This window comes from Muscardinus avellanarius, assembly GCF_963383645.1.
Source record: "Muscardinus avellanarius genome assembly, chromosome: 1".
Taxonomy (NCBI): domain Eukaryota; kingdom Metazoa; phylum Chordata; class Mammalia; order Rodentia; family Gliridae; genus Muscardinus; species Muscardinus avellanarius.
The window spans coordinates 2,156,888-2,168,079 of NC_137786.1; positions in this window are offsets into that span (position 1 = coordinate 2,156,888).

The following is an 11,192-nucleotide window of genomic DNA, read 5'->3' on the forward strand; positions in this document are numbered from 1 at the left end:
GTTCAACGACCAAGATCCAAGGAAGCCTGTGGGCCGTTTGTGGAGAGAATGGGCCTGTGTTCTGGAACTGGGTCTGGAGAGTGGCTGGTGGACGTGGGCCCTCCCTGAAGCCTGAGGTGGTCTGCCACTTTCCATCTTTGAAGCTTGCAGAGCATTCATGTTGTTCTGTTTCCTCCTGAAGGTATCCACATCATCAGGACTGAGGACACAGGTGGCATCTGCTACTGTTGGGGCTTCCTCTGAGCTCCCTGCCCTCCCTCTGCACACTCAGAACTGCACAGGGCTAGGAGGGCAGCAGGTACTATCTGTTTCAGAGGACCACAGAGGAGCTCAGTGGGCACACAATCTACAATTTGTCTTCAATCAGACATGCTTGTTGGGTCTGAGCCTCGGGTCTTGCTCCTGGAGATGCGTGAGCAGGGGCCATGGCAGGGTGGCCATCAAGCTGGGTGCCTGTGTTGGTATGCAGAGGAACATCACAGAGTTGATGCCTCAGTGGCCTGGGGCCCTGGCTCCACATGGCCACCCCACTGTGAGCATCTCTTACGGCCTCTTCGGGCGAGGCTTCACTCTGTGCCACGCTGATGGTTTGATTCAACTGCGTGGATTCCGGCTGGCCCAGGTAGACAGCAACCGGGCTGTGCTCATGAACTCTGGGCCTCTCCGCCACCAGCTTTCAGCGAAGGGACATTTCCAGCCCCTCGAGAGGCTGAGTGTGGACAGCTCATTGGCAGGAGACAGCATTCTGTCGACCCGTGTGGCTGACTGCCGCAAGCGCGGTTCCTGAAAGTCCTGGTGATCCAGGACTGGTCCTGGAGCCAGCCAGAGACCAGGTGAAGACAAGGACCAATTGGGAGGTAGATGAAGGTCATCTGGTAGATGAAGGTCATCTGGTGTTTAGGAGGAGTTCAACGCGGCTTCCTCCATCTCTGCTGCCCCCTCCACGCAGCCAGCAGAACCGGGAGCTGGCGTTTCGCAGCAAAGGAGAACTTTTATTTTAAATGGAGCCCGTGGCTTGTGGCCACTAGAAAGCATGTCGTAACACTGTATTTCAGCATTGTACGGCATCGTCAGGGACGCTTTCTGCTGCTTCTGTCTGTGGTTCAGAATTATGTCTGCTCAATCAACTCCATTATGCATTCAACTTCCACGACACATCAAAGGCTGATAAGGTTTTCTTTTTTTTTTAACTTTGCTTGCTTAAAATGATTTCCCTCCAGATCAAGACGCAGAGCACAAAATATTAATCAGTTTAAATAAATATCAAGACTACCCAAATAATATGAATAATTGGCATGGAGTTGTGCCTACCGCCCAGTGCCCAGCAGCTGGTCACGCTGGCACGTGGCACCCTCTCAATGGTCTTTGAGATAATGACTTTGGCATCTGCTGACGCGCGCTCACCACTGCCCACAGAATTTACAACTCACAAGTGGCAGACAGAGGCTCGACAGAACTTTTTTATGCAAGGTCTTTGAAATTTATTAATGTAATGCAAACACAAGCCTTCCAACCCATTAAATTGTTGATGTTATGCGAATCCACTCTGGAATTGCAGATCCTCATTAACATTATTTGCATGTTAATCTGCATCTTTTTAATTAGTGATATTATTTATGCACATAATTTTCGCCTACTGGTGCCAAGGCTGAAGCGCATTAATTAATCTACTGAGATGCCAAACTGTTTATTTTCCCCCGTACTTTTATTTGTTTACATGGTGTTTTGGATTCAGGGAAAATAAGAAAGAGCCCGAAGAATAAAAGCAGGAAGACAAGATTAACTAAAAGCTCTTTTTGTTTTCATAATTTAAATTGTAATATTAGCCAAATGTTGTGTTTCTTCCCTTAGAGATCGGTTATTCAGTTACATTACCTTGATGTATTATTAAAATTTATAATGGACTCTGGAGGCTTCCGCGAGTTCTCGCCTTCATTTACAGAATACACTCAATGTTATTTTAATCTTCCTACAACGCTTCCATGCATAGGCAATGATGAGCCGTCCCTTGCGGATCGCCGCGCGGCTCCACTTTGCACAACTGATAAACATTTAAATAAGCCTTTTCAAAAGAGAATAGCACGTAAAATTATTAACCCGTTGATGGAGTTAGCTCTGCTCGTAATTCATCTTTCCTCAAACTAGGTCACGCGCGGAACGCACTGGCTCTGGCGGCGTGCAGCCGGCCTCCTTCCCGAAGTCGTAGTTACCGGTGTGATCCGGAACCGCACAGCACACGGGAGCGCGCCACAGGATCTTAGAGCAGACCATGGGAAACGTCCTGCGAACTCCACGCTCAGCACAGACACGTTCCGAGCCAGGGAAAAGAGATCTATGCCACCGGGCCTCGTGCTGAATAATAACAGAATTCAAAGTCAGTTCCCACTCTACTGGAGTGGAAGTAACACATCCCACTAAGCACGTCATGGTATCTATTTACATCACATCGGACAGAGTGTCCACCGAGCAGTCTGCAAAGAATCGCAGGCAAGCACTGGTGTGGTTAGGAGAGGGGAAGAACGATTTGTCTCCGGCATCGAGTTCCAGGAGACAGCGCGAGTCTCTGTCTATGTCACTTTTAGAGAGCTGGACCCAATTCTCCCCAGCTGAGCGTGGCCTCATGTCCCACAGGTGATTCCCCGGCCAGACCTGCCTACAGTAAATCACGGCAACCGTCCCTGCTTATCAGGGGCTTGTTGGACATGCGAGCAGGTGAGAGAGAACTTAGACCCAGCACCCGCTCCTCTGAGATATTTCAGTAGCTCAGAGTGCTAGGCCACGGCTCATTTGCTAATGAGCCTGGAATCAAGCACTACCTCTTGGTTCACTGCAGGGTCAAGAGAAGAGGGGTTTGGCTACGGCGGGTGTGAAATTCATGCACAAGACACGACTGGAAGGTCTCAGGCTGTAGACTCGAAGGAACAGCATCTTGGTCAACGTTTCCCTAGTGGATGTGGATGGTGAGAACACAAACGCGTTCTTGTTTGTTATATGGTAGCAAGGTTGGATTCTTCTCATTCATTAGCTTTTACTTGGGGGGTGCTCTTGGTAAAAGTTCAAATATAAAGAGTGTATGGTAAGCACAAAATAGCTCCTCCCTAAACCCCTGGCTAACGGCCTCCTTGGATTTTCTCAGAAAGTCTGTGAATATGAAAGCATTTGTCTGTGCATGCAAAACAGTGTTACATTAAACCTGCTGTTCTGCAGCTGTTCTACTCACCTCTCTCAAGGCCGGCTTTGCCCCTTGTGTTTCTGGACTGTGTGAAGATTTGGACCAGCAGGAGTGGCTGTGTCACCCAGGCCCCCTGGGAAAAAGGGCACCCTAATATCTCCCAGGTAACTGTATGAGAAATTCACCTGGAAAGACAAGCTGGGTCGACCAGGGGAAGACACATTTTCTCGTGATTCTTTTAAATTGTTGTGTGTGCGTGGTACCGGGGATAGAACTCAGGGGCTTTCTACCTCTGGGCTACACTCCTAGACTTACTTTATATTTTATTTGGAAACAGTCTCACTAAGTAGCTGAGGCTGGCTGTGACACTGCCCGGTCCTTCTGTCTCAGCCTCCCAAGTACTAGGATTACGAGCGTGCGCCACCATGCCCAGCTCTTTTAATTGTGTTTAAAGTCATCACTGATACTGTGACAGTTCTGGTGTGGATGAGAATGTATGAAGAACTCAAGAGGGCCATGCTGCATCTTGAACCCAGAAGGCCTGGCCTTAGACCTCTATCTGTGAGCGAGGAGCCAGCCTGACTTTGCCATGACCTGATGTTGGCACCTGGCTGTCTGCGCAGTCACTGCACTTTGACCCTAGGGTCTGAGTGGGGGCATACGGTTCCTGCAGCTGGGTTAGCAGTAACTCAGTCCTTCACTTCTTCCTTCCCTTCCCTTCCGCATTCCCTTCTTACTTCCTTTCATTCTTTCTGTGGATTGAACCCAGGGGCATTCTACTGGAAGCTACACCCCCCAGATCTTGTTACTTTGAAATGGGGTCTCGCTAAGTTGATGAGGCTGGCCTTGAGCTCCAAATCCTCTTGTTTTTGGTTTGGTGTGTTTGCGTGTGTGTGTGTGTGTGTGTGTGTGTGTGTGTGTGTGTGTGTGTGTGTGTGTCTGGTGCTGGGGATTAAATTCAAGATTAAACTCAACTACCTGTGAACTACATTCCCAGCCCTAATACTTTTTTTGTTTTGAAACTGGGTCTCACTAAATTGTGGACAGCCTAAGTAGGTGAGGCTGGGCACTAACCTGTGATCCTCCTGTCTCAGCCTCCCAAGCACTGGGATTAAAAGCGTATGCCACCACGCCCAGATCCTGTTTTATTTTTTGAAATAGGATCCCTCATTTGATTGTCTCCCGCCTTGGCCTCTCAGGTGCTAGGACTATAGGCACGCATGATCAGGCTCTTTAAGGTCCTTCACTTTGGAAATGAGTGCAGGTGTGAAGTGGACATCACGCCCTGCTCCTGATTGGGTCTGCTGGGCTTCCTTGTGGGGACTTGCAGCGTCTGGCATGAGAGGCTGCACAGTCAGTCCTGTGTCTGACTCCTGCTCTGCTCTGGTCCCTGGGTGTCTTGCATTCAAGGGCTGGTTAGATCAGGTCTTTTTCTCTGCCTGGAATTTTGCCTTGTTCTTTACCAGGAAGGTTATATTAGTGTCTACAGCATTCCATGGAATTGCCCGGTACTTCATGGGAGAAACTCTTCTGCACAATTTTTGGTCAGCTTTCCAAGATGTGTTACTGGCACGCTCCTCTGGACCCTCTTCCTGCCCTCCAGCGGCTTTCTGCACCTCTGGTACCCCGTTTCCCACCATGACCACTCAGGAGCTAGCGGCTTCTCCCCAAGGTCTCATTTTCATTTCCTTTCCTTGCCCTCACACACCCGCGGTGTTAGCAGCATCCACCTGGCTTCCCTGCTCCTGGTCTCCTAGACCAACTTCCTCCTACCCTGATCCACAGCCGCCATGCTGGTACTCAGTGGCATCTCACATGACCTGACCCAGCGGGATGCCAGGGTGCTCCTTGCAAACGCAGAGCCGCATTCCATGAGGCGCCTGCATGCAGAACATGCAGCTGCTCCATGGCCTGTGGTTCTGCTGCCCCCTCTGCTGCACACCGCTCCACCTGGGGCCCCTGTCCCTCCAGCCAGACTGGTACCTCACCTGCATGACTCAGGGTACACGTGATGCTCTTCTCGGATGCCCAGGTAGGTGAGGAGCCATGGCTTAGAGAAATCCACTGAGCTCAGATCTCAGGGCCCTCAAGAGTGGCCACACCATCCTGTGTCCTTGCACCACTAGCAGGCCTTGTTTCCCTCGGCTGCCTTCCCACCGGACTATCCTCTCCCTAGCTGGCTCTCCAGCGGAACTGGGAGGCCTCGATCCATCCTCCTCCAGTGTCCTCGGAGCCCAACTGGCCCTGTGGACAGTGCTCTATGCTCAGGCTCTGTGGAATTTGGGCTTGATACACAGTAGCTCCGGGGTGATGTGATGGCCTTGTCTTTGGCCCTGGGGGACACACACGCCTCAGGGGGTGACCAAGGAAGACAGCGCTTAGAGGAGTGATGGGCGTGCTCAGGTGAAGACTGTCTGGTTGGCGTTGCGTTTGCAGCCTCTTTAATTACGCCAGGTCTCTAAAGCGCTTACACAGTACTCTTAAACATAGCTGACCCTTTTTATTTAATTTCATCTGCTTATTAGTGTTTGGAGGCTCTCCAGAAAAGCACTTCAGTAAATTCAGTAGAGTTCATGCTAAAATTAATATAGGGCCCAGAAACAGGGGCAGATGGGTTTCGGCATATGGCCTTATAATCAATCCCACTGCAGGCACGAACGCTTCAGCAAGATATGTGGCCGATGTGGGGCAAATGGATGAAATAAAACATTATATTTTGAATAATCATTGAGCTTTGGATAATAATGAGAAATCTTTTACGGAGGCGGAGGGTCTTCCCGAGCGTTGTCCGGCTGTCCATACCCTGTGAGGCTGCAGACTTCAGTGTTTCCTTGGGGTAAGTGGCCAGTTTTCCTCCGCCTGTATCACACAAATGGAAACAACATCGAGCTGGGCTGTAGGCGCGCTTCATTCTCCCCCTTTGCCTGGCTGTAACCTAGAGCCAGCTCAGGAGAAAGAATCCAGCCTGAGTTTTGACTGTTCCTATTACATCAACTCTAAATATAAAACTTCTTTCCAAAATATGGATTGTGTACTTTAAAAGACCACTGACTTAAGATAGTCAAAGTTTACAAAGTTAACTAAACCTTGTGTGTGTGTGTGTGTGTGTGTGTGTGTGTGTGTGTGTGAGATAGTGTTTATGAAATACCAGTGAGCCACCATTTTCACTCTAAATAACCAGCCCCAGGGCTCACCCCGCCACACTTGAACTGTCCACGCAGCAGGCCTGTGACACCAAGTACCTCCTGCCCTGGCCCGAGTCCCACGGAGGTTCAGGCTGGAAAACAAGCCCGGCACAGTCGGCTGGCGTCTGAGATGCTGCGGACGGCATTATTTCATTAATAATGCATTTTGGTTGTCAGAAACAATCAGCTTTGTGGTTCTTTTCCAATACTGTTTATTATAAATCACTTTGCAACAGTACATTATTTTGCGGGGAGTGCAAGGCAAAGCCATCCCCTGTCAGCTGGAATTAACAGCCAGGAAGCCATAGTCTTTCAGAAAGGGAAATAAGTAAATTAGCATATGGAAATCAGCCTACGCTTGTTGACACAGGAAAACGAGCGCCGTGCATCCAGACACAGAGATTAAAGTTACTTGAAGCATTTCCTAATTGTAGTTGTTGGCTAATAAGGAAGCGCTGGTTGAGTAATGTCAAACTGGTGCTGTTTCCAATTGCATGCGGGGTTTGCACCACATGTAAAATAGATATTTCACAAGCAATCCTCACCAGAAATCAAAACTGTTTACATCAGACTGTCCACAACATTATAGCAATATGTTAATCCCATGCTCTGCCATTGTGAAAGCCCATTGTCCACCAGTTGTGGAAAGACATTGACTTGCTCTTGATACAAATGCGGGAGGCCTTTTGGGTGAGGCTCAGGCAGCCAGGCTGGGCTCCTTCTGCAAAGTCCACCTTGGCCTCGGATTCAGCCAGGCTGGCCTTGGAATGAGATGAAATCACCAAGTCGCTCTTCACCTCTGTGGGGCAGCAACAGAGCCAGTCTTCCCGTGGAGAAATGGGAGCTGTGGCTTTAAGAGAAAATATTTGCAAAATATTTTCAAGTGGGTGATAGATACACCAGCACAAGATCAGAACAGCATGGCGACTTTCACTTGTTGTCCCCACTGGTGACCCTGTAGAGGTTGGCTTGAGCCATGCCTGGTGGCACATGCCTTTATTCCCAGTATTTGGGCGCCTGAGACAGGAGGATTTCAGGTTCAATGTCAGCTTTCCCAACTTAGGAAGACCCTGTTTCAAAATAATAAATAAATAGATAAATAATAAATAAATAAATAAATAAATAAATAAATAAATAAATGGGTTGGTGGTGTAGCTCAGAGGTAGAATGATCCTGGGTTCAATTCCCGTGCCAAAAGAACAACAACAAAAAAGGTTAGATTTATTAGTAGTAGTTCAGATGCCATCCTTTCTAAAGAGGGGAGGAGGATCACACCCCAGCGTCTTGCGATCTTGGGAGCAGGACAGCCCTGCTCTCTCTCCAGCCTGAGGCGGGGGAGATGGTCACAGCATGGCAAAACCAGCCCAGGCCAGCACCGTGCGAAGCCCTCTGGCCTCAGTGGACGCTCTTGCATGACATGTATTCATGGTGGTCATAAGTCCAGGCGCCAAGCTGACCATTTAGCCCAATGCCTACGTATAGTCAATAAATCTGAGTGCAGAGGATGCTGACAGGTATGGCTGGGAGGAAGCCACAGGCCAGCGGGCAGAAGGAACAGGCTGAGGATGCAGGAAGCAATGGTTTTCCATGCAGGGCACGTCATCTGTCTGTTTTGCTTATTTTCTAGCAGGGATGACGTTGCCTCGCTCTAAGAAAGGGAGAAAGGCATTCCCCATGAAGCCAGTGGCAGCCGCCAAGTATCTAGACAGCATCTCAGACCCGCCTGGTCTCCGGACTGCCTGGCCATTAAGCTCAGAGTTCTCTTTTCTGCCACCTTGTCTTCTCTCCCTCTTTCTTCAAAACACACTTTTAGCATTGCTGGTGAGTTAGCTTCCCTTGAATATAATCGCTTCATTCCACGTAGACGGCTAACACGGATACCTCTTAGCCTGGTCCCTGGCCCAGGACCCTTGTCCAAGAGTTATCAAGCATTTCAAGATGGTGGCAGCAGAGCCCAAGTCAAGCAGTGGGCCCCAGGGGCTGCACACGCCCAGGAGGGCTGTCCGCCCAGCTGGTCTATCACTCTGGAACAGCAGGTTCACCCAAAGAAGCAGCCTGTCCTCTTAGTGGACTCCTAGTGGACCCACGGGCCCTGTCCTGCCCAGGCGGTCACTCTTCATCCCTGCCCTGGACCCATACACTTATTCCCGTGTCTGCCTTGGGGGTGGCACTCCAACCTAGACTTCTTGGTCCTGGTCACAGGCTCATGTTCTTCATGTGGTTCTAGCAGAACACCTGCTAGTGGGCTCAGAGATGCCCCCACCGGACAGCGGGCCTCCACAGACCCTTGGCTCTGGACCCAGCATCTGCCAACCACACCCATCGGCAGCCTCACCTGCCGCCTTTGCTAGAGGGGACTTTGGCAGACAGAACAGAGACATTGCTACAATCAAAAGTAGCATTTCCCTGGTAGCTCTCCTATCTGTTTTAATATTCTCTGAAATCCCTGTGGTCATTTGTGTAGAGAAATAGCCACAGAGCCCAAACTGGGCGTGCTCAGACCTCAGATGCTGATAGTATCTTCAATAATGGGACAAATAGACCAAGAAATTATTCAAAAACAGACCATGAATATAAAAAGTAATTTAATTGACAGTAAATCGTTTACAAATTTTGGATGTCTTACAATTTGAGGAATAAAAACACAAACCCCGGCACTGTAATCAAAGGTAGAGGTGGAGACCACCACGAAAGAGCTGATGGTTCAGGGAAGTTTAACTCTTTATGACACATTAAGAATTAAATTTAACAATCTCTTAGGCCTGACCTTTCTTTGTTTTATAAGTAATTATAAAATGGTAAATAGACAGCATTACATAATTCATAGGTAAAAGCCCAGGCATTTTTATTTTCTCTTAAATAGAAATATACTATATAACATGTAATAACATTACAGAATTGTCAGAAAATAAAAAAGGAATGAGCCCACAATATGATCATTTTAATACCGCCACCAGTAAAATTTTATTGTGCATCATTCCTTTTTTTCAGTGTTTTAAACAAGGTAATCACCTAGTAAGTACCTACTTTACATCTTGCTTTTTTCTTAAACATAAGTATATGTAATTATATACACATACTAAATGTTTTATTGAATGGTGAAAACACTCGAGGCTACAGTTTTTCCTCCACGCAAAGCTCTAACCACAGTCTTTAAGTTTCAGAAATGAATTTTTATTCATTTCTAAGCATCTTTACAGACTCAGATTTCACTCTATATTTTTTTACGAGAATCATTTAGAGGAAGACTCTCCCGTCGGCAAAGTGGATGCATTTTGCTTCTCTTCTTGGTTCTGATGTCTAGGTTCACTGCCCGCAGTAAGAGGATATAGTCTCTAATATTTGTATTTCTGGGCAATGTTGAGAGTTTCAGGTTGGTGAATTTGGGGGTACAAGTGAAATGAGCACAGACTTTCTATCTATTGACTCATCAAACCAAGCGTTTTCATTGTTATTTAAAAGTATTTATGTATTTGTGGGGTGTGTGGTTATAGTTCTGGTTGTGATGATTGAATCATTGCCCAAATTCCAACAATGTAAGTTACAGTTTCACAGTATCGCTGTGGTTTATGAACCTTTCCGTGGGCTGTATTTGGAGATTTACCATTTATATTTTGCTACCATCGTCCTAAATGCATGAAGGTCCACAGTGGTTGGGTCCTGTTTATGGGACCGAGTGTGTGGCTCAGTGATAGAACACCTGCCTGGCGTTCACAAGACCCTGGGTTCGATCCCCAGCACCACAACAAAAATATGTTTACAGCTCATGTATTTTTATTGCCATAAAGCATCCCTTTCTGATTCATTTAAGGTTTTGGTCTTAAATTCCAACTTATTTGATTGACTTAATAGTGTCATTTTAGTGCAGTTTTGATATATTTCACCCATATCTTTTCGAAAATTTTTTTTGGTGTCATTTTAGTTATAGATTTAATGCTTAAATCTAATGATAATATTATGCTCTATTAATAGAAGCATTCAATCTGCTAGTAGTTAAGGCAGCACATGCATTTGGTTTTATTTCTATCTTTTTATCTTATCGTTTTCTTTATTTCTTTATGTATATATATTTATTTATTTGCAGTATAACTTATTTGACTTTAAATCTCTTTCTCTCCCTCTCCCTCTCCCTCTCCCTTTCTCTTTCTCTCTCTCAACCCCACCACAAATTCTCTGTCAATTCTACCTGTGATGGATTTAAGGTGTATCTTTACCCATGTTAAAGGAATATTCATACCTGTATTCTTTAGCCATTTTAAATTATGCTAACTTTCCCACAGAATTCCTATAGAATTCCCTTCAGAATCATTTATTTTTTTCTCTGTCCCTTGTGTCTGCATCTTTCATTTCTCTGCTGATGGTGTTTTCTGGCTATGAGAAGCGCTGATTTTGTGGCAACAGAGACCGAGTGTTAGCAGGGCTCGTAAACGCTGCTTTTCTTGGTCGCCATCTTCCCGGAAGTCTCTTCAGAATCATTTAAATAGGCTTTTTCTTTCCAGTTTCCATTGAAGCAAGTTGGAATGTTGTTACAAATAGTGTTTATTGTAGAATTTTAATAAATGTCTAGAGTATTCTCTTAACAAATTCCTTAAAGTGAGTAGTGACATTGTCAACACATGCTTATGGTTAACAAATTTTATCATTTTCCCCCCTACAACTTGGTTTCACTGATTTTTCATTCAGAAGGTATCTATTGCACTATTACTAGCTCAAATACAAATTGTACTATATATCAGTGCAAATATACTAGTGCAAATAAATGCAAAACACTGGGAAGAAAACAATATGTAATTTGCTATTATATTTTTATCTATAGACAATTTTTATTGCGCTTA